The following is a 24,438-nucleotide window of genomic DNA, read 5'->3' as shown; positions in this document are numbered from 1 at the left end:
CGTCCATGGGATTCTCCAGGCAAGAATACTGGAGTGGATTGCCATTTCCTTCTCCAGGGGATCTTCCCAACCCAGGGATCGAACCCAGGTCTCCCTCATTGGAGGCAGACGCTTTAACCTCTGAGCCGCCTATTACTTGGTGATAAAAGGAACAAACTGTTGATAACCAGAAAACCTGGATGAATCTCATAGGCGTCATGCTAAGTGGAGGAAGACAGTCTCAAAAGGCTACATACTGACTGATCCTACTTACACAGCACTTTCCAAAAGAGAACACTATAGAGATGGTCAACAGACCAACGGTTGCCAGAGTGGCGGGTGGAGGAGAGTACCAATGCAAAGGGATTACAGGGAAGAGTCTGGAGTGACGGACTTGTTCTGTACCCTGACGTGGTAGTGGCAACAGGAATACAAAGAACTGACACAAAGGTACTAATACGAAGAACTGTACACATGCCAAAATATCAATTTACTGTACATTATTTTAAAAAACAAAACAGGGACGCCCCTGGCAGTCCGGTGGTTAGAACTTCAGGCTTCCACTGTAGGGGGCACAGATTTGATCCCTGGTCGGGGAACTAGGATCCTGCACACTACACGGCATGGCCAAAATATCTTTTTTAAAATAACAATTTAACAAAATTACTTACATAGTCTCTGGCTTCTAAAAGCCAGAAATATTTATGGATTTTTAATTTTAAAACTAATTTTTCAATTACCAAAATAAAATCATTTGATGGGTCTTTTCCTACAAAATCTCAACACCAAGAAAAGAATACATTCACTTTGGCAAGTTACATAACCCCTCTTTGTCTTAATTTCCCTGTTGAAAAATGGGGATAATAATACCTACCTCAAAGGGTTACAAGAGGATTAAATGGTACATAAAGAAAGAAAAATACAGACATATTCACAGTATACATAACTTTGGGTATGGAAATGAAAGACAACTCCAATCAAGTAACTTTAAAGTTTTGTCCTTCCATTGAACCAGGTTCTGATGATTGCTTTTCTGACAGAGCTATCTCTGAAATATAGTCCAAGCCCATAGTCTGATTTTCACACAGAGGTAAAAATTCACTATTGAGTCCTTGATGTATTTTTATTCTATAACCATTTTACACAAGTATATTGATATTTAAACCACACTTTGTGTTAAAGGTTATGCTGTATATATTTATTACATTTGTATAAGTTTATATGTATTTGTATATATTTCTTAGTCCACTCAATTCTGGCTAACAATGAATAAACAGGTAGCCAGTGCTTGACTGTATGTGTGTGTGTATTAAGCAAGAGTAGGTGTCCCATCTTTTAGAAGAACATAGTTTAAATGCTAGGCAAAATGAGAATCCAATTTTAACCTTTCCAGAGTTTCACTTTAAGAATTAACTCTCTCTATGCAATAACTGGGCTTCCCTGGTGAGGTTGAACGGTAAAGAATCCTCCTGCCAATGCAGGAGATGCAGGTTCAATTATTGAGTCAGGAAGATACCCTGGAGAAGGAACTGGCAACCCACTCCAGTATTCTTGCTGGGGAAATCTCATAGAGGAACCTGTCTGTGGTTATAGTCCATGAGGTTTCAAAAGAGTCAGACACAACTTAGCGACTAAACGACAATAATGCAATAACTAAGGTCATAAATATGATGATTTCCTTCATGCCACGTTTCTTAACACTTCACACTCACACCATTAAGCACAGCTTTTCAATTTATCACTCCCCCCATCCCCATTTACTCCAGTAAGCATTTGTTTAGCATCAACTTCAAGAAAATACTTTTTGTTAAGTTCTATTTAGGGCAGTGATTTTCAAACTGTCTGTCCCAACCCAATTTTTACAAATGAAACTGTAAAATAACAGACTGTCTCACAGATGGTAAGGCTAAGTACTGTTTCTGGAGCTTTGTTTCAGTTGTAGGTGGTGGAACACATATGCGGGAATACACGTGGGCATGCATATACTGCTTCTCTCTGTGGATCATGACCCAAAAGTTTGAGAAACAGTGTTACAGAGAATTAAATAAACACCAGTTCTAGATTTAGAAGAGTCCAACCCTGCAACAGCTGGCTCCTGTGGAATGTCTTTAGGACTCTCTGTACCACCTGACCTTAGAGACACAAGACATCTTTACAGAAAAAAAAAATCTAACTTTCCATTTGAGGTGATGAAAAGTTTGAGGAGTTTCTGAAAGGCAGAAAAAACTACCTTTTGGATGCAGTTTTAATTCCTGACAAGTTGGAATGGATGCATAAGTGTATATGCTGCTTACCACAATCTGACAGGAGGCAACTAGCCATTTGAAATTATATAATTTTTTAATTAGAAAAATTATTTAGTATACACATGCAAGGATCAAAAAATTTAAGTACAGAAGAGAATATAGTGAATACAGCAGCATTACTCATGACAGCTACACCAGAAACAATTCAAATGTCCATTAATGGTAGAAAGTGAAAGTGAAGTCACTCAGTTGTGTCTGACTCTTTGCAACTCCATGGACTGTAGCCTACCAGGCTCCTCCATCCATGGGATTTTCCAGGCAAGAATACTGGAGTGGGTTGCCATTCCTTCTCCAATTAATAGAAGAATGGAGAAATAAATTACAACGTATGTATACAATGAAATATTATATGAGAATAAATGAAGCATTGTTACACACAATATGAGTGACTCTTATAAGCCATACTCAAATGAGTACATACTGTATTACACTTAAATATGGCTTAGAGATTTTTCACAATAATATATAGCTTCTTCATTCTTTTTTGTAGCCATACAAGATTTACTCAATTACATGAATATACATTAACTTATTCATCCAATTCTTACTGTAAGGATTTAGGATTTTCCTAAACACTTACTGAGTTAATTTAAATGCCTTTGTATTCCTAGTGCGTATACGTGGTATGCTGAAGAAAACTGAAGAGCTCAGGATGCTTCAGGCAAGGTTAAGTTCAAACTCTTGTTCAAACTCATTCATGTCTGACTCTTTGCGACCCAATGGACTGCAGCACACCAGGCTTCCCTGTCATTCACCATCTCCTGGAGTTTCCCCAAACTCATGTCCATTGAGTTGGTGATGCCAATCAATCATCTCATCTTCTGTTGTCCCCTTCTCTGCCTGCCTTCAATCTTTCCCATCATTAGGGTCTTTTCCAATGAGTTGGCTTTTTGAATCAGATAGCCAAAGTATTGGAGCATCAGCTTCAGCAACAGTCCTTCCAATGAATATTCAGGGTTGATTTCCTTTAGGATTGACTAGTTTGGTCTCCTTGCTGTCCAAGGGACTCTCAAAAGTCTTCTCTAGCACCACAGTTCGAAGGCATCAATTCTTTGGCACTCAGCCTTCCTTATGGTCCAGCTCTCACATTCATACATGACTACTGGAAAAACCACAGCTTTGACTATACAGATATTTAGGCACAGTAATATCTCTGCTTTTTTTAAAGATGCTGTCTACGTTTGTCATTGTTTATCTTCCAAGGAACAAGTGGCTTTTAATTTTATGGCTACAGTCACTATCTGCAGTGATTTTGGGGCCCAAAAAATAAAGTCTGTCACTGTTTCCATTGCTTCCCCATCTATTTGCCATGAAGTTGTGGGACCAGATGCCATGATCTTCATTTTTTGAATGTTGTTTTAAGCTAGCTTTTTCACTCTCTTCTTTCACCTTCATCAAGAGGCTCTTTAATCTCTTTAATTCCTCTTTGCTTTCTGCCATAAGGGTGCTGTCATCTGCATATCTGAGGTTATTGATATTTCTCCCCTCAATCTTGATTCCAGCTTATGATTCATTCAGCCAGGCATTTCGCATGGTACATGAGCCGTGAACTTCCAGATGTTCAAGCTGGTTTTAGAAAAGGCAGAGGAACCAGAGATCAAATTGCCAACATTCGCTGGATCATGGAAAAAGCAAGAGTTTTCCAGAAAAACATCTATTTCTGCTTTATTGACTATGCCAAAGCCTTTGACTGTGTGGATCACAATAAACTGTGGAAAATTCTGAAAGAGATGGGAATACCAGGCCACCTGACCTGCCTCTTGAGAAACCTACATGCAGGTCAGGAAGCAACAGTTAGAACTAGACATGGAACAACAGACTGGTTCCAAATAGGAAAAGGAGTACATCAAGACTGTATATTGTCACCCTGCTTATTTAACTTATATGCAGAGTACATCATGAGAAATGCTGGGCTGGAAGAAGCACAAGCTGGAATCAAGATTGCCGGGAGAAATATCAATAATCTCAGATATGCAGATGACACCACCCTTATGGCAGAGTGAAGCGGAACTAAAAGCCTCTTGATGAAAGTGAAAGAGGAGAGTGAAAAAGTTGGCTTAAAGCTCAACATTCAGAAAATGAAGATCATGGCATCTGGTCCCATCACTTCATGGGAAATAGATGGGGAAACAGTGGAAACAGTGTCAGACTTTATTTTTGGGGGCTCCAAAGTCACTGCAGATGGTGACTGCAGCCATGACATTAAAAGATGCTTACTCCTTAGAAGGAAAGTTATGACCAACCTAGACAGCATATTCAAAAGCAGAGACATTACTTTGCCAACAAAGGTCCATCTAGTCAAGGCTATAGTTTTTCCAGTGGTCCTGTATGGATGTGAGAGTTGGACTGTGAAGAAAGCTGAGCGCTGAAGAACTGGGTGATGCTTTTGAACTGTGGTGTTGGAGAGACTCTTGAGAGTCCCTTGGACTGCAAGGAGATCCAACCAGTCCATCCTCAAGGAGACCAGTTCTGGGTGTTCTTTGGCAGGACTGATGCTAAAGCTGAAACTCCAGTACTTTGGCCACCTCATGCGAAGAGTTGACTCATTGGAAAAGACCCTGATCCTGGGAGGGATTGAGGGTAGGAGGAGAAGGGGACGACAGAGGATGATACGGCTGGATAGCATCACCGACTCGATGGACATGAGTTCGGGTGAACTCCGGGAGTTGGTGATGGACAGGCAGGCCTGGTGTGCTGCGATTCATGGGGTCGCAAAGAGTCAGACATGACTGAGCCACTGAACTGACTGACTGAACTGACTCTGTATGTAAGTTAGATAAGCAAGTTGGTAATATACAGCCTTGACGTACTCCTTTCCCAGTTTTGAATCAACCTGTTTTTCCATGTCTGGTTCTAACTGTTGCTTCTTGACCTGCATATAGGTTTCTCAAGAGGTAAGGTGGTCTTGTATTCCCATTTCTTTAAGAATTTTCCAGTTTGTTGTGATCTACACAGTCAAATGCTTTAGTGTAGTCAATGAAGCAGAAGTAAGATGTTTTTCTGGAATTCTCTTGCTTTTTCTATGATCCAATGGATGTTGGCAATTTGATCTCTGATTCTTCTGCCTTTTCTAAATCCAGCTTGCACATCTGGAATTTCTTGGTTCACAAACTGCTGAAGCCTAGCTTAAAGGATTTTGAGCATTATTTTTCTTGTATGTGAAATGAGTGCAATTCTGTGGCAGTTTGAACATTCTGTGGCCTTGCCCTTCTTTGAGACTAGAATGAAAAATGACCTTTTCCAGTCCTGTGGCCACGGCTGAGTTTTCCAAATTTGCTGGCATATTGAGTGCAGCACTTTAAGAGCATCATCTTTGAGGATTTGAAATAATTCAGCTGGAGTTCCATCACCTCCACTATCTTTGTAGTGATGCTTCCAAAGGCCCACATGACTTCAGACTCCAGGATGTCTGGCTCTAGGTGAGTGATCACACCATTGTGGTTATCCATGTCATTAAGATCTTTTTTGTTCAAACTCCACCTCTTAGCATATTAATATAGGAAAAGTCCATGGGCAGCTGGGACATAGTTTTAAGAGGAACTGGGGGAAAAAAACAGATTTATCTACAAAACTGAAGTCACAAATGCTCTCCTTGCCACCCCCTCAAGAAACAAAACAGTATTTTACTGTATTATTTTTTGCATTTCAATATTTATAGGCCACTGATATTATTCTAGATATATTAAAATGATATATTCAAAAGGGTAAAAACAATTTATAAGGGCCTAGTTATAAATCTCATTTTATAGCTCACATAGTATAATTAAGAAGTTATATGCTGGGACTTTCCTGGTGGTCCAGTGGTTAAGAATTCGCCTGTCAATGCAGGGGACACAAGTTTAATCCCTGGTCCAGGAAGATCCCACATGCTGTGGAGCAACTAAGCCTGTGACCCACAACTACTGAAGCCCCTGCGCCTACAGCCTTTGCTCCCCGAGAGAAATCACCACAGTGTGAATCCCATGCACCGCGACTCTAGAGCAGTCCCTGCTCAACGCAACTAGAGAAAGCCCATGAGCAGCAACTAAGACCCAGCAGAGCGAAAAATAAACAAAAAATGTTTAAAAGATTATTTAAAAAAGAAGTTATGTTCCATTGAATCCCCCAAACTGAATCTAAATCACAAAGGTGAAAAGTATAAATGTGTTGAAGATTACATTCTACATTAGCATTGAAGTCAAAAGGAATCACCCACACTGCCTATCTTGGTGAAATCCAAGTAGAGTCACAATTCTCTGATACCATGGTCTTTACATCCACGGTAAAGACCAAAAATCATGCTCAGGAGCCATTCTTTGCATGATTTCCATTCTTATCCTCTTCCAGCAATCCCTTCTCACCACACACTGACTGGCCTATCAAGAAACTGACAAACGCAACAAGCCATCTACTGAGCCATTTGACTCCAGTAAACTAGACAGAAAAAAAAAAAACAACAACATAGCACCACTTCCAAAAAAAAGTTTCTTGGCAAAATGTACCACAGTTGAGAAAAAATTATGTTAACTCAATCATCTAAACCTTATTTAGTCAGTGGGTTCACATAGCATAAATGCTGCAGTTATACATTCTGGCCAAGACTAAGTTTTTTTCAAGTGTTCTGCAAAGTCTAACTTTGCCAACTCCTCTTTATCAGCAATCCAATACTAGTGACTGATTCCACTGATGGGCAAGCCCCTAGGTGGCTCAATAATAAAAGAAAATAAGGCTTAGCAGATTCCCTTGAGCTATTTCCTAATGCATTACTGATGTGCCTACCTTATCTGAAAAGTCTCTAGGTTATGGACTTATCACAGTGATATTCTGCAAAAATGACAGAATAATTTAATTCTACAGAACTCAAGAAACTCTATTTTAAAAGTTCTGCATATTGAATAAAACTGTATACGTGTCCTGAATCTACTTTTCAAAGTAACCAGACTCTTATGTTTATGTATGTGAAATCGCTCAGTCATGTCTGACTCTTTGAGACCCCATGGACTGTAGCCTACCAGGCTCCTCCATCCGTCCATGGGATTTTCCAGGCAAGAGTCTGGAGCGGGTTGCCATTTAAAAAAAATAATGTACCATAAACTTGCCTTTTTGACTAAAAACAATGCTGGGAACTATATACACAACCTAAAGGTATAGGTATAAAGTGGAGAGCTGATCAAATTTGACAGGTAAGGGATCTTACTTTTCTTTCCTTCACCCATCAAAGCAAAAATGCCTTAGGCACTCAAACTTATAGCCCCAATAATAGTTTATGATCAAAACCTCAGAAGAGCAATGAGAATTTTTTAAGAAAAACATGTTCATAAGTGTTTTCAAATATCAAAGATAACTGCTAAATAAACAAACAGATTAACTAAAATAAGCATTGGATGTCTTCACTGATTCCACCAAGCACTTTATGACTTGCATTAACCATGAAAATTTACACAAGGCTTTGCACGTGATTCAACTCTGGACACAGAACTCATTGAGCTACATTAGTGTCCTAAAACACCCCTTTCACCACGTAAGCTCTGAAAAGGCTTAAAACAAGCACAGCCTGTGGGTAACACTGTTGAATTTGGAGCTAAGTTTTATTGTCTCCACCAAGTTCAGCCAGCCATAGAGCAACAAATCAAAGTTCCAACAAGCACAGTGCACCTGCAAGACTTAGGTACGCACCAAGTTAAATATTTGCAATTTTTTCATCTCAAATCAGCACAAATTAAAGTATGCAGATCGCAGCACCAGACTTCTAAATCCTGTAAGCCAAAATGATCTGCAGTTTCACTCCCACATCACTCCTGTCCTACCATTGAGTCCTCAATGTGTATATGTGCCTGTCTTCTAGAAGTTCATATATATTATCTCTAATATCATAACAAACCCCACTCTTCTGGCAAGGAAACTGAGGCTATAGAGAGGTCAAGGTGACTAGTCCAATGCTGTAAAGACAGTGGAGCTTTATTCAAATCTAGTTCTGCCTGGCTCCAAAGAACCATCTCCCTGATCCTCCCTCAGCTAAAGTCACTAACTCCAACACCAACTCACTTTTATTAAAATAAATTCTGCTTATCAAAATCATTTTATCAAAATGCTGTCTGAAATGATGACAATAGATGAGAAAAACATCATACCTAAAACGGTAGCATAAGACTCAGGAATTCCTGGCGAGGAAATGCAGTCACCTCCTTTAGTTCCAAAGGCTATGATTCAAAATACGAGAGAATCCAGTTCAGTTCTTTTTTGCTTTTGGTTGTCTCTCAACTGACGTTTTAGAACAAGGGAAATGAAACTCAAGAGTATATTCACATTTTGGTGAAATCTTCTGAAACTCTTGAGAAAAGGGTGATTTGTTTTTAAACAGTTCACTTTTACAAGTTTGCTTCTTCAAAAGGCTTCAGACATTCAAAAACAAAATCACATCAGCAGCATTACTAATCAACTTTTTTCTACAGACTTGAATAAGTATTTTCTTACCACACTACAAGATTACTTCCCATACTGAGAGCAGAAATGGAAACAGCTCTGGGTGTCACGCATCAGATCTTGAGGCCACAGTTGCAGAAAGTAGGTGCTGTTTCCCTTGAGTAGAAGCTGCTGATCTGAAACCTCCTAAGGGAAGGGTGTCTGAAGAAGAGCGTTGAAAAAACTACAGCAAGCTGTTTGTGTTAATGAGAGTGAGCAGCCGGCACCACGACTCCATGTTTCACTGCTATGCAATTGTTTTCCAGCTTCCAAGCTCTGAATTTGGCAGAGAGAATGCTGTCCTCACAGCCATATGAGTTATATGATCAGCTGCTTTGTGGTGTGTGGGTGTTTACCTAGGTAAGTGACTGGTTAGAAGAGGTTCTGTGATGTTAAATCAAGGAAGCACACTGTCCCCTGAGATTTTAATGATTTGTCACATACTACACTGAAAAAGAAAAGTAACATATTTGCAATTTTGAAATTCCCTGGGCTTAGGATATGCAAATAATTTCTGACAGTAAAACTTTAGGCACGACATGAAAAAAAAAAACAACATAACCTGCAATATAAGCCACCTCAATCCTGTTTATTAGATAATAAAAATGCAATATTTGCAATCTCAGCATACTTTCAAATTTCATAGGATATACTGCCTGATTATTAGAATAAATGCTATTCTTCAGGTGAATGAAACAGGTTTTATGCAAGATTCCAAGGCTCCCTTGCCATCCAAAATGCTGCTAATACCATAAATTCCTTAGCCTCTCAGAAACTCCAAAATATCAAAAATATGAAAGTCCTAAAGGATTTTGTAAGCAAAAAATATTATCAGAATTACAAGCTCCTGGAGAGCTGGGGACCTGTTTCTTTTATCTCACTGCCCATCATAACACTATCACACACTGTCTCCTGACTGAGATATGGTCAAAAGGCAAGGGCTGAGGGTAGGGTGATTTAAACAAGAATAGTTGATATTTATCCCCTGCTTATTGTAGAATGGTGCAACATTCATATCTAGTTCTAGATTTAAACATGGAGACTGAATTTCCTTATTATAATTAAAATCCTTCCATTAAAACAAAATTTAAAAATGGATGATTCTGATGGTAACATCACTCTGAAAAAAAGACATGAAATCACATTTAATAAAGTTGAAAAATCTTCACAGAGCAGGTACTCTACCATGGGAAAGATAAGGCCTTCTTTTAAGAGATCAGATCAACCTCAAACAACACAAAATGATTCCAGATAGGCATTAGAAAACAGACCACTGATTCTCCTGTTGAAATCTGCTACACTTAGAAGATAATGCCAGGCACATTTAGACACATTTAAACAAGTTATTCTGACTCCAGTTTTAACTTTTTCTGAAATTCTCACATACATTTCTTTACTGTAAGACAGGGGAAATGATACCTTAACTCACTGTAATCAAAGAACAAAACACGAGGATACATATTTCATCTAGTTTGTTGGTTACTGCTCAGGACCAAAGTAATGACAATCCTCAAAAAGAAAGCAAAACACAAAACTCAAAGTCCTTTCAATACAGATTTTAACCTCAGGGCCCAGGACCAGGCTCAAGATGACTGTAATTGCATACAAAATTATGAGTGTCTATTTCCCCTGGAAGAGGGTCCTAAAGGCTTCCATGAATCCAAAGAGAGGTTAGGAACCACTAAAACAGACATTTTCAGAATTCCAAAAACACATCAGTGTACATTTTCAACAAAAACCCACTCCAGGGTTCTTGCCTGGAGAATCCCAGGGACAGGGGAGCCCGGTGGGCTGCCGTCTATGGGGTCGCAAAGAGTCGGACAGGACTGAAGCGACTTAGCAGCAGCAGCATACTAAAGGCAATATCTATCTGAATATATGTGCACAGTCCTGATACAAACATCCCAGATGCCTGCCAGCCCTATCACAGTACAGCTCACCACTCTCAAATCAGCCCTATACGGGAACACAACCAGCATTCAGTGCACACACTCTCACACGCCAACCACAGCAGCTCTTCATTCCCTAAGCACACACATGTTGTCAACAAAGCATGTGCTATTTGCCATTCCCAGAACAATACGGACCATGCCATCTCTGGAAAAGAAAAGAAAAAAATCGTCCCCAAATATTATCCTATATATTTACTATGCCTTGACTACAGATGTTAAACATTACAACCAAATAAACGAAATTTTTTTTAAAAATGAAATTCCCACACACCATACGTAATTAACTGGTGGGGGGCAACCCATCACTCAGGTACTACTGGGGATCCACGGGAGATGTAATGTATATAGGGGAAACACTGGAAAGATGATACTTGAACACAGAGGCAACCTGAGGACAATCAAAGACAGACTCACACAGCAATATCCTGAGAACGTGGTTGTGGAAAGCACCCTTCTCCAAAGGCAAAAGCACATTCCTTTGATTGGCACAAGCCATTCCTGACAATGGATCCGCGATGACAGGGACTGTTCAGCAATCAGGAAGTGTGTGTGTGTGTGTGTGTGTGTGTGTGCGCGCGCGCGCGCGCGCGCGCGTTGTGGGGGAGGGATGTGCTAGATGTGATCAAAGACTGGCCCTCTTCAAGAAGACCAGACGGGATCTTAAATCGTAGACAGTGTTCCAGGGTGAAGCAGGGGTATTTTTCATTTCTGGCGGAGACATTCCTCGACAATGAACATGTTCTGTGCAGATGTAACGGGGGTGTCACTACCTTTAGTGGCTCCCATCTAAGAATCTTAAGCAGAGCCTGATTGGAGGGGAGGCTGTGGTGGGGGTGGAGAAAGGTCTGCAATACCCTCTGGGTGAGTATTGGGCGGGTGTACACTTAGATGCATTTTTATCTCAGGCGGCACAATACTCTCGGGGGTTGGTGGTTTAGGCGCAGCCGCAGGACAGGGGAGGCAGTGGGTGCAAGCCACCAGCTGCTGGGCAGGAGAATGCTCGAAGGAGGACCGGTGCAAACCTCCCCTCGGCCCGCTACCCCGTGCAACCCCAGCTTCCCCTCGGGCCTCCGGGCGAGCGCACTCTGCAAAACTGGAGCCCAGCCCGGGTCCGAGAAAGAGGGGGCGAAGGGACAGAAGCCGGCGCCTCCAGCCAGGGTCCGGGCCAGAAAAGCTCAACGCTCGGGGCCTCCCCTCCGGATGGGGGCTGCTCCGGCCTAGTGCACGCAGCTGCCTCGGCGAAGGGTTAACCCGGCGCCCAGAGCCCCTGTTGGCTCGGAGGGCGGCTGAGAGGAAGGGCTGCTGCCAGGGGCGCAGCCGCAACTGTGGCGTGTACGTGGGGGGCAGGGGCCCCTACTCACCCGGGCCGGCCGCCTCCGCCTCCGCCGCCCCGACCGCCGCCTCGGCGGTCCATCCCTGCGGCGGGGGGCCTGTAGCCGCGGCGCTCGAGTAACAACCGCCGGCTGGGCCGGCCCCTCCCCCCTGCCCAACGTCTGTCCTCAGGGCCGCTCCGCAGACCCGGCCTCGGCCGCCGCCGCCGCCGCCGCCGCCGCAGCGCTACGTGGCCGCCGCTCCGACGTCTCGCGACTCCCTTCCGAGCGCGCGAGGGCGAGCGGGGCTGGCGGGGCGGGCGGTGCGCGGGGAGGGAGGCAGGGGAGGGGGGGGTGTGCGTGTGTGGTTGTGTGTGCAGAGAGGGGGGCAGGGAGAGAGGGAGGGCGAGCGGCGGCGAGAGCGCGCGCGCGCCCGCGGCCCCTTCCCTCGCCGGCCCCCCCCCGCCCGCCCAACAGGGAGCCCGACACCTCCCTCCGCCCGCCCCCCTGGCATCCCGGCCGCTGGGCGCGGCGGCGCGCATGCGCAGCCCTCGGGGCCGGCCCTGGCGCACCTTTTCTCCCTCTTGCCACATTGTGAGCGCTTCGCCTCCCACACAACCGCCGACTCCCGCTCCACCCCCGCCTCCCCTACTCCGCCCACTGCCGAGCGCCCAGGTAAAGGCGTGGGGTGCGCGTGCGCGCCGCTCTCCTTGGGTCTGGGGGCGTGGTTGCTGAAAGGAAGCCAAAATGTAGAGTAGGAGGGAGCTTTGGGCTGGAGAGTGGGGGCGTTCCACAAGTAGAGAGCGGGTTAAGATTAGGGAAAGTGAAGTTCAGAAAGGGGGCCAAAGTAGAAAAGTAGGTCCAAGCGAGGTGTAGTAGAAATCAGGAGGTTTTTTGGTTTATAAGGTAAACAAACAAAAAACAACTTGACTCTGGCCCCCTTGTTACTGAAGGGCGGTGTGGGTAACAGAAGACAGAAATTAAAAAGACAATGTAAGCAGTAGTGGGTTATTTGTTTGATGAATGAGACAGCTAATAAAAACGAGAAATTTAGAGATCGCCCAGACTTGTCAGAAAAACAAATTTAGAACCCTGCGTGTTCTGCGGCCAGAAATAGGGAAGGGGATTGTGTGTGTGTGTGTGTGTGTGTGTGTGTGTGTGCAGGCGCGTGTACTCGATTGTGCTTGAGATATGGAGCTGCCGAAAGAAAGGAAGCCTCCATTTAAGCATTACAGCATCATGACTAATTAGCTATTAATCATTAATATAATTAATGGTACTATTAGCTAACAAGGTAGCATTTATCCAAGTTCATCGCCAAGAGAAGCTGTCCGTAATTGAAAGCGCTTGGAGTACAGGGAGGGGAAATGAACCAGGCGAAGTAAAGGCCTCCAGTGGAGTAGAACCAAGTCACGACCTTTCCCACCATAAACCAAAGTTCCCTGATGTTTTCCAAATTTTATCTTAATTGGAATTCCTTATTATTCTTACACTATGCTTAATAAATGTTCTTGCACTATGAGCTCTCAACATTTTTAATACATATGCAGCTACTTCTCCAAAAATTGCACCCCCCAGAATTCCTGTGGGGAATAAAATGACCTGAGTTTGGGAAAAGGGAAGAGATTGAACCTTTATAAATAAAAGGGTTCCAGGGCTAACTCTATCCTTGGCTACTTCTCAAAACAGATGCTTCGTTTTTATTACACTTGGACTCCAGGGATCATAATTTAGCAACTTTGGGTCACGTTCTTCAATAGTGAGTGTCTTCAGTGGATAAACACTAAAAATAATGTCATATTGAAGCAGGTGAGAGAAAATCTTCAAGAAAAACAGGAGGAAACAATCATAAGTAGTAAAAGGAAAAACTTCGATTCAATGTGAGAAAAACCTTGGCATCCATGGAGGCTAGTGAGCCTAGAACATCTCACTGAGATGTCTAACTTTGCCTTCTTGGACATTTGTCCCGTCCCTTCTCCCACTCGGCCTCTTGGAAGAGGGGTATGCAGAGTGAGGGCTGAAGAACCAAGTCTCTAGGAGTTTCTACCCATGGGCCACACCTCTGAAGGGCTCCTAGTCATTGGAATAGTAATATTATCACCTTCTGCTTGAAGAGTGCTTTAAAGTTTTTGCAGACAGGTTATATCCATTATCAGATTTTCCAACAACCCCATGATGCAGATAGAACGGGTATTATTCCAAATGAAGGCAATTCAAGCCAAGGTGTGTCTCCTGGCTCAGCCTAAGTCACCCAGCCCAGTCAACAATGGAGGCAGGGCAGGATTCAATCTTCTGATTCCCAATATGCTGTCCTCTCAAAGGGCTTCCTGGAAAAATGGCTGCATTTTCCTGTCCAGTGAAAACAAGTAGCCGCACCACGTGAGGGATAATAGTTCTAATATTCAGTTTTACATATCTCCTTTATTTCATGTTTTTTTCCTCTTCGCTCTCTCCAGGCACTTGGGACTTGACCAGTGTATTTGAAGTGCTGGTGACAGGTACTTTGGAAGGCCTTGGGCCTGGCATGGTGACCCTAGTTCCTCTGCTCCCCCTTAACCCTTCCCCCTTGAGAACCTACCAGAAGAAGTGCTGTCATCATTTTGCTAGTTTCAGTGCCTCCCTTCTTCTGCTTGGCAGTCATTACAGGCAATATTTAGCAACCACATCTGGTCTTATTGGAAAATGAGACTTCTGTCATCCTGGTTTCCTGGCCCTGGATAATTCTTCACCATCTCCAAAACTAGCCATCAGCCAAAACTAGCAAAACCCCCTTATCCCCACCCTTTTATTGGCCATGCCATGTAGCTCGTGGAATCTTGGTTCCCCAGGGATTGAACCTGGGCCATGGCAGTGAGAGCCCAGAACCCTAACAATTTGGCCACCAGGGAACTCCCACCATTTCTTTTTTTTTTTTTTTAATTTAAAAATTTTAGTAAAAAGTTCTGTATATTTTGACAGCTCTGAAAGTCTTACACATTTAATTTAAACAGCAGCAGAGCTATCTGGTTCCTATAAGGTGAGCTGGACAGCCTGGTACAAGCCCCCAATTCACTGCATTTCTTTGCTCCCCAAGTTTCCAGGGATGTAGCCCTAGTCAATACTAGTTCTTTCCACGTGGAGGGGCAGTGGCTATGGCTCCCTGCCTACCCATTGACTAATGTTACCCCATGTATTGCACCAGAGTTGGGGCCAGAGTTCTGTTCGGGGTTTCCTAGGCCCTCATACTTGTAGGGCTGTGACCTTTGTTCAATCACTCCACCTTTGAGGTTTTGTAAGAAGAGGGGATTATATGGCTCTTAGAGCCTTTCAGATGTAATACCTAGGATTCTCCTTTAGAAAGTTGACTGTGTTCCTTAATACCTTGTAATTCCATTCCTTTCCTAAGAGTTACTATCCAATTTCTCATCTCGAAGCCCTTACTATAGGAAACTGCCCCTTGTACAGAATGGGTAAAGTTGTCCTGGACTTCCCTCTGGTAGCCACTTTTTTCTCAAGTGATAATGTTTAGAGACACCCAGAAAGCTGGACTCTTGGCTTGTCTGCCAGGGGGTTTGTGTGTGTGCACTTGTGTATATGTGTATGTAAGGTCCATGGGCGCTTTCATTCTGCGCCGTCTCAGTTGGCACCACCCCCACTAAAATTCCAAGGAAAAGTTAAAACAAATGCCAGAATGCACTAAAAGGTCAGGTATGTGAGTGGAGCTCTTTTGCTTTGGGGACAAAGATGAGGGAGGCTCTTGAGGCTATTGGCCACTTTGATCTCAGCTGATTTAGCTGCAGCATGGCCTGGGACCATCATCTGGTTCAGAGCTCCATACAGCTGTGGTCTCTACACATCAGCTTCTCCAACTGAAACATCTCAGAGTTTGGGTCATAGTTGCTGTGGTGTCCTTATCATCAAAATGCATTTTATAATTTTTTTTTTTAGTTCTACCAGTTTATTGCTATCAACCCATCTCCCTCCAGCCTCATGCACGCATGCTCAGTCATGTAACTCCATGGATTGCAGCCTGTCAGACTTTTCCAGGCAAGAATACTGGAGTGGGTGGCCATTCTTTCTCCATATAATTTTTTTTTTTAATGCACTTATGTGACAACTTCTACAAATCTTTCTTTTACAATATTTCACTTAATTCTTCCCTCAACACTGGAGGGTAGGAAGGGCAGAAAATATTTGTTTCTGCTAATTTTTTAAAAACAATATATTAAAAACAAGGTCCAGATTTTAAGGGTAACATGGGCAGAATGAAATCCTGGGTCTCCAGGGTCCAAGTCCAGGACTTGTCTGTGATACTGTACTGCACCTCTTTGCTGGACACCATACAAAGCAAATGGAACACATGTGGTCTCTGCTCTCTGGAAGTTTGGACTCAAATGGCCAGCCACGATTCTGGCAAACATAACAGACTCACAGGCAACTCACATATGCCAATAAAGAAATGAGTTAAATAGATAAGGAAAGCCTCGTTTACCTGGCCTACTAATGTGTGTGTTTGTTTTTTTAATTCCAGTTGGGTAGAAAGGACAATGTTAATGAGGCTAAGGTGTTAGACCAGTCCTGTATGCCTACTTGCTTTGCACATGGAAAGGTGTTTGTTGATGTACTGCGTGCTTTTACCCCTTTCTGTCTGCAGCATTCTATGAACCTTCCTTAAATATCTACCAAGTGTCTGTCAAGCCAGGTAGGACTCAAGGACCATTAAGAAATTATCTCTACCCTCAAGCAACATCTGTGACCGTTTTCCTAATTCAAACCACTGTGAAAGCATTAGTTAAGCCTGTGTCCACCATCTGTATGGATGGAAGGACAGATTAACTTAGTCCCCATCCTGTTGTGTGAGGGCCTCAGATTCATCTTTATCCATGCAAGGTGGCCAATTAGGACAGTAGAGAGGCGGGCTTTGGAATTTGAGAGACGTTGTTACTACCCTAGAGAAACCACCTGAGCTTCCTGACTATTTAAGCAAAGGCCAAGAGGAACCCTGGAGTTAGGGAGCGTGGGTGGCCCAGGGCAGGCACCCACAACAAGAGAACATCTTCCATTCCTAAGTGAACTGCTGCAGCTCAATTCCTCCCCTGGGGGTTGGGCCTCAAGGTCCATGTACAGCTGAGTGATCTAAGGCAGTTAGGCTCGAACTGTGTTTGAGTTGTTTAAGAGGCTCACAGCTTCTTTAAGCAGCAGACTTAATTGTTGTGTGTAATTGATGTGACATGTGCCCCAGAGGCATGCACTGAGGTCCAAATGAAGAGATGATTTTTCAAAAATTGGAAGTAATTAATTAAAGAAGGCAGCTGCACGGGGCTGTGAGTTAGTGCCAAACTCTGTAACCCTAAACCAAACCCACCCAACCGGCCTCGCCACCTGAGGAACAATCCTGAAGGTCTCAAGAAGATGGGATGCGATACCTGGGATGCAGTGGAGGACGAGGGGAACGCAAGGGTGAAGGACAGGGATCAGGGAACCCCCTCTTAGCTTTCGTGATCCTCAAAAGCCTTGGCTCTGAAGAGCAGTTTGGGAGTCAAAAGAAATGTGTTGGGAGCGCTAGAAAACTGCAGAAAAGTGGAGACAAGGTCAAGAGAAGTGTGTGAGATTACATGGGGGAGAGGTGGCAAAGGGGATGCGGGTGTCTGGAGCTGGGAGCAGCGCGAGCTGGGGTGTTTGCGGGACTGAAGAATGATGGAGTCCCTCAGATAGGGCCTGGGAAGAACTGCCAGGTTGCAAGGACCCTGAAGGTGGAGTTCCTAGGAGGTGGAGCCTGGATGTGGGGGCGGGAACATAGTGCCTGGGGCCTCTGGCATTCAGAAGAGGTATTCATTAAACCCCTGACCTGAGGTCACTAACAGAGCTGTGGCAGCTTTTCACAGGAGTTGGGTTAAGAACAACAATAACAAAAATAATAACAACAATTAACGATAATGAGACCTTATCTGCAGCAAGTTGTTCCTAGAGCTTTGTAGGCATTAAGTCATTAATTCCCCTGGCCCCTCAGGGTCACTTTTTCAAGAAGTAATGGAGGTGCTAGAGAACACAGTTAATCCTGTGTGGTTAGGCCTCCTGCCTTCAGCTGGGTGGGTCAGTTCACATCCAGAGGGGGTAAAATTCCTTCCTGATTCATAAACTGTTATAATCTTTTGCATTTACTTAGAGTTTCTGAAATGATGCTGAAATGAGGGTGAGTACAGAAACGCAGGAACCAGCCATCACAACATGTCTAAACAACTTGGATGTGAAAACTCAAGTCCCACCAACAGCACCAGGCTGAACAATATGCTGCAGTGGAGAGTGGCTGCAGATGACCAGGAAGTGACCTGGAAGTGATCATCTGCTCGAAGCCCTAACTGGCGGCAGGGCTGAGCCTCGGCCTGCAAACAAGGTAAATTGGAAGATTTCAAGTGTTTACCCCCCACTCCCCGCCACAGACCAAAGTTTAGAGGGCTCACGGTGAATAAAAAAAAGAGGGTCATTCTAGATTGGAGGAGTTACATGGGATGGAGCCTGAGAGCCAAACCTTGAGCAAAACTAGTGCCAACCATGACTAGCCTTGCAGATTTCAGCTGTTCTTTCATTTATGTGTTTCATATAACAGTGACTGCGAATTATACACACCCAATCCAGAGACAGACTTTCACTTGCATCCCATAGATGGTGAGAATTATCATCATTATCCTAGCCCAGATCAAAGACAACAATATAGACAAAATGATCTCAATATACTTAAGCAGAGTGGGTATCCTGGTCATCCTTGGGTCCTGGAGCAGCAGCGATGATCCTCCCCATTAATGCAGAGGGCAGATGCGATACGGAGCCGGAACTGAATTTCTCTGAATCTCAGAGTTGGGCAGAAGAAGAAACTGTATCACAGCTCTCAGCATTCATATCAGAGAAATAGAGGGACCAGTCCTCACTATTTGGACCCTTGCCATCCCTCTGGAAACAGTCTCCCCTCCTTTCCCTGTGTTAGTACAGAGAATGTCTACCCACAGAAGGTATGAGAACTTTCAGGGCTTGAATACCAATCTGGCTTGTAGATTACATCAAAGAACATAAAGTATTATATGATGAATTTAGGGAACAGAGTACTCTGGTTAATCAAATAATCTGGTTTTTAAAGTATTACTAAACATATAGTAACATTTGAGACATACTAAAATCATTCGTTGTTTATCTGAAAATTCAGGTTTAACTGGGTGTCCTATATTTTATCCATTTGCAGGTAAACTTCTAAGCAATCCAAAACTGCTCCTTTAGAGTTCTGTAGAGAAAAAAACCGGAGAAGGCAATGGCACCCAACTCCAGTACTCTTGCCTGGAAAATCCCATGGACGGAGGAGCCTGGTGGGCTGCAGTCCACGAGGTCACTAAGAGTCAGACAAGACTGAGCGACTTTACTTTCACTTTTCACTTTCATGCATTGGAGAAGGAAATGGCAACACACTCCAATGTTCTTGCCTGGAGAATCCCAGGGACGGCGGAGCCCGGTGGGAGGCCGTCTATGGGGTCGCACAGAGTCCGACACGACTGAAGCGACTTAGAAGCAGCAGCAGCAGCAGAGTAAAAAAAAACAACAGAAAGGAGAGATTTTCTTTGATAGCTTCAGGTTCATTGGTACCAGAAAATGGAGACAGAGAAGATAGGGAAGAAGAGGCCCCAAACCAGTTGTCCATCAACTCAGAAGCACACTCACGGTCACACTGGGTATGTGGCTGAGATGTTGCCAGGTCTTTCACTGGCCCTGTGTCAAATCCAACACTTGTTCCAGGGATCTCAGGGAAGAGCTTAAGACAAAGAAAGCATCACCTACACTCTAATATTATCCAACACAGACGGAACCCCACCTAAGGATAGGAACAGATTGGTGCAAATTCTTTCCCTCATTTCATTTTGCCAGCAGAGAGGAAGCAGGTGAGAGCTCCGCTGAGCAACGTGGTGCCGTTCGGAGGGCCTGCATGATTCCTCTGTGCCATAGAATCCCCTGCCGCTTGGAGACCTCCTTCCTACTGTATTGATGGTCCTGTGGAAATGGGTCCCCTAGATGCTACATTCTGCTCTGCACGGCGTTGACCGCAGTCTTTTTCCTGGCCAGATTGCTGTTCTTAGCATGTACTGAGCACCAGGATGTCCCCAGCTTATTGAGTGCTTTCCGCTCTCCTAAGTGTTGCACCTCTGTTAGTCTGCAGAATCCTTCCGACTGTCTTTTGAGGTAGGTATTCTCATTTCACAGATGAGGAAACAGAGAGAAATGAAGTAGGAGGTGATATAAGGTCACATAAGTCTTACATGATGGAGTCAGAATTGAATCCAGGAAGTCAGACTCCTACAGCTGCTCTTTGAACCATGATGCTGTACTACCCAACACTCTAATTACCCCCACACTCCTGCTCAGAATTCTGGCATGGCTCCTGTGATAAGCAGAATAATAGCCTTCTAAATATGTCCACATCCTAAACCTGGAAGCTGTGAATATATTACCTTATGTTGTTGAAAGGGATTTTGCAGATGGGATTAAGTTAGGGATCTTGAAATGCAGACCTTAACCTGGATTATCCAGTGAAAGAAAAAAAGAAAGTGAAGTCACCCAGTTGTGTCTGACTTTTTGCGACCCCATGGACCCCATGGGATTTCCCAGGCAAGAATACTCAAGTGGGTTGCCATTTCCTTCTCCAGGGGATCTTCTCAACCCAGGGATTGAACCTGGGCTCCCACATTGCAGGTAGACTCATTACCATCTGCCAGGGAAGCCCCATCATCCAGTGGATCCAATCTAATCACAAAGATCCTTAGAAGAGAACATTAGGGTCAGAGGAGAAGTGACCAGGAAGCGGAGGTCAGAATGATTGCTGGCTTTGAAGATGGGAGAGAGACAAGCGCCAAGGAATGTCAGCAGCTTCTAGAAACTGGAATAAGCAAAGAGCTGACTCTCTCCTGGAGCCCCCAGAAGAGACACTGTCTGCTGACACCTTGACTTTGGCCTAGTGAAGCTCTTGACCTCCAGAAGTGTTAGATAATAAGTCTGTGTGGTTTTATGCAACCAAGTTTGTGGCAATTTGTTACAGCAGCAGTAAGAAACTAATTCAGCTTCCATTGCTTAAAGGGAAATCTGAACTGCTTTGCAGGACATTCAGGGGACTCATGTTATCTTCCCCTCGTCTAACTGCCTGGCTAGCTTATGCCCACCCCACCCCTGTGCCACCCTCGCCGTTCATTACAGATTGGATTGCTTCACGACCCTCAACAGCCGTACCCTTTCTTATGTCAGTGCCTTTGCCTGGAACACCCTCTCCTCACTTGTTTGTCTGGTAAACTTCTCATCCTTTCTGTCTCAGCTATTATAAAACAATACCTCCTCTGTGAGGCTTATCCTACTTCCCCGAAAGGAACGTGGGACTCCTTTCCTGTATCTCATGCCTCTGCTGTTTTTCACATTCACTCCCATTAAAGCAGATTGTAAGAACCCGTCTGTCCCCTTCCTGGGTTATGAGCTGTTTGAGGGCAAGGACCTCTCTTTTCAGCTTTGATCTCCTTTAGCACCTAGCATGGACCCCAGCACATCAAAGAAAGGTCCCCAGAGAACAGAACTCTTGTCCTGACCTGTGATGCAGCCCCTCCAACCCCATTTCACCATCAGTAACAAGCGTTTCAGGACATCATCCCTTCCCTTCCCTTCCCTGGTGAGAAATAATGACAAAGAAAATCAGACATGGAAGTGTTTCAAGTTTTTGTTTAAAAAAAAAATAGCACGAATCAAAGTTTTGTGATATTCTAGCTGTACCTACGGTAGAAAATGCTTCCTGTCCAAGTCTCAATTTTTTCAGCTGAGAAATGGATCAGAGACGAGCTGTACAGAGACAGGAGCTGTGGCCTCTTTGCATCCTATTGTACCCCTGCATCTACCCTGCTCTTGACTTGGGTGAATCCTCTGATGTTGGTTGGTAAAGGTCTCGAGGGAGGTTTTTTCCACATTCTTTGGATTCATCACTTCTCTCTAATGTGCACGCCAGTGTTGGGTCTCTTGAGCGCAGGTTTCCCCACGTCACGTTCTATGTAACTGAGTTCCAGAACACTGAGTCAGATGAGCCTTCCAAGCCTCCAGACTCACCCGAGGGCTCTCCCACAGACACATCAGATACGGGGCTTCTCTCCAGTAGGAATTCTCTGATGTATAAAATGGTTGATGACTCCACCCACATGAAGGCTTATTCACTTTCATTATTTTTATTTTCCTGTGTGAATTCTCTGATGTTTAATGAGAAGTAAAGGGCAAGTGGAGGTCTCAATAAAGGCCTGTTAGATACCCAGCTCTGGGCTGAGGGACTCTATTGGCCCCTGCCCTCTAAACGTTTTCAACCTGGTTGGGGAGCACCAGACACTGTGTAGCCATACCAAGCGATTCAGAGAGAGGAGTGGACAGCTGGAGGTTGATTAGATGGGAAAGGTGTGTGAAAGAGGTTAGCCTTTAGCTTGACCTGGAAAGATGGTAGAATTGAGGCTGGAAGAGGAAGAAGGTGTTTCCATTGAAAGAAAAACAAAAGGAAGGATGGAAATAAAGAAGCAGGGGGAGGCAGGAAAGACGGAGGGAAAGAAACTTGCTAATGTAGGGATTTGCCTGTTGGTTGAGGAAACCCCCACAGACTTAGGGCAGCAGCCTTTGAAAGTTTTCTTCTGATGCTTTTCTTGTTTTAGCGCTCACGCCACTTTCACTTCTGCCAGGCGCATCTAAAAAGGAACACTCTACTGCTGCCTTGCACAGGCCAGCCCCACCCCACCCACCACCTCCACAACATTCTTAGGGCCCACTCCAGTTCCACAACCAGATGATAGAGGCACCAAATGGGGAGAGACCCCCACCCACCAGAAGGCGCCGGGGAAGCACCCAGTAGGCTTATATTCAAGAATATGGGAGCTCTCTGCCCCCACCCTCTTACCCCACCATCACATCCTCTAAAAAAGTTTCTGCACCCTTACAGAGAATGAGGGTCATCAGCTCTGAAACCCTGTTACTTTTGTCAGTTTTATAGATGTTTTCTGAAAAGAATGAACTCCGGGAGATGGTGATGAACAGGGAGGCCTGGCGTGCTGCGATTCATGGGGTCGCAAAGAGTCGGACACGACTGAGCGACTGCACTGAACCGAACTGATACTTCATACCTTTTCCTTATTTTCCCCATTCCACAGAGAGCAGTGGACAAGCAAGCCGAGTGGAATATGTAGTGTCTCGTCTTGGTTAAATTGTTGGAGGACTTTTCTGCAAATTATAGTGGTTAAGCACTGACTCAACATCCAACAACTGCATAAGAGCTTAGAGCCTTCATTCATGGACAAGTTTCAAAATGAAACAGCGTCACCGCCTCTCATGGGCGATGTAGTCAGAGAGCAGAAGAGAGTGAATTTCACCCTTAACCAAGTGGCTGCTTTCTGGAGAAGTGGCAGGATCTGGTGTTTCCCAGCACGGTGAAATTGGGAAGTGCCTTTTGCAGTCCTTCTCACTTTCATGGTTTGTTTGGACATGGAATTCTTAAGCTCTTAATTCCGTCCCTGCTTCCTGTGTCACTTCCCTAGGAGACTGAATTCAAGGAGGGCGGGACCTCCTCCCCAGGGGAGGGGGAAGAACAGAATGGGGACTGATGCCTTTGGGCTCTTCCCGTGTAGACATCCTGTTGGCACATTCTCCACTCCTCCCCAGCAAAGCACCCTCTGCTCTGTGAAGAATCCAGGCAGGAAGTAAAAGAGATCTGTGCAGCCACAGTGGAAATGCCCAGACTCTCAGGAACCCCAGATGGCCATCCAGTCTGGTCATACGTCCCATTCTGTTTTCATTATTAGTGTCTGTCCTGTCTGTTCATGGGCTCCCCCAGGACAGAAGGCATGTCTACCCTAGTCACCATCAGAGCCATCTTAGTACGTCACAGTGCCTGGTACAGACTGGCTGTTAGTAAATATTTGTTGAATAAATCAACTATAAACGTGGAAGTGGTTCTCTTAAAGAGCTCTTTGCTCTTTCTCAGCTACTGAGTTACAAAACGAGTGTGCTGGTGGTGAGAAGAGACACTGTTGGGTTATAATAAAAGGAGCTGGAAATGTGTGGGAGGGCTCCTAAAGGTTTCAGTTGTATCTACTAAGCAACAGGGAACCTCTGCGAGTTCTTTAGGTCACCAACAGGAGATGGCGAGCGGTGGGGGCTGTGTTATTGTTGTTCAGTCGCCCAGTCATGCCTGACTCTTTGCAACCCCATGGACTGTAGCATGCCAAGACTCCCTGTCCCTTACCATCTCCTGAAGTTTACCCAAGTTCATGTCCATTGCATCAGTGATGCCATCCAGCCATCTCATCCTCTGACACCCTCTTCTTCTTCTGCCCTCAGTCTTTCCCACCTGTGGGTGACCCCTGGGAGTGGGGACTTTGCAGGCTGTATTTGAAGTACATCTTCAAGTACATCTTCTTGAAGAAGTCTAAT

At 44.4% G+C, this 24,438-nt stretch overlaps 1 protein-coding gene and 1 long non-coding RNA gene across 8 annotated transcripts in view; one reads left to right on the top strand and one right to left on the bottom strand.

Annotated features, from left to right (window-relative positions):
* ZNF652 (zinc finger protein 652) overlaps positions 1-12,485 on the bottom strand; it is a 61,562-nt gene extending 49,077 nt beyond the window's left edge. The window contains exons 1-2 of one of the 4 annotated variants that reach the window (XM_069543179.1): positions 12,040-12,438; positions 8,396-8,464 (exon numbers count right to left, since the gene is read on the bottom strand). The gene's annotated coding sequence lies outside the window, so the exon portion shown is untranslated. Of the gene's footprint in view, positions 1-8,395; positions 8,465-11,092; positions 11,986-12,039 lie in introns of those variants that run through there. The other 3 variants (XM_069543177.1, XM_069543178.1, XM_069543180.1) reach the window with 3 other exon arrangements.
* Positions 11,284-23,954, top strand: LOC138415079 (uncharacterized). Of its 4 annotated transcripts, XR_011247087.1 has the most exons (4): positions 12,506-12,663; positions 18,134-18,361; positions 19,202-19,682; positions 22,995-23,954. It is a non-coding gene; the product is annotated as an uncharacterized lncRNA (long non-coding RNA). The 4 variants fall into 4 exon arrangements; XR_011247089.1 differs by lacking the exons at positions 12,506-12,663; positions 22,995-23,954 and adding an exon at positions 11,284-11,539 and having other exon boundaries at positions 19,202-21,685; XR_011247088.1 differs by lacking the exon at positions 19,202-19,682 and having other exon boundaries at positions 23,160-23,954.
* The last annotated feature ends 484 nt before the right edge of the window (positions 23,955-24,438 follow it).

The sequence above is a fragment of the Ovis canadensis genome, chromosome 11 (genome assembly GCF_042477335.2).
Source record: "Ovis canadensis isolate MfBH-ARS-UI-01 breed Bighorn chromosome 11, ARS-UI_OviCan_v2, whole genome shotgun sequence".
NCBI lineage: Eukaryota > Metazoa > Chordata > Mammalia > Artiodactyla > Bovidae > Ovis > Ovis canadensis.
This window is presented reverse-complemented; position numbering and strand designations above follow the sequence as displayed.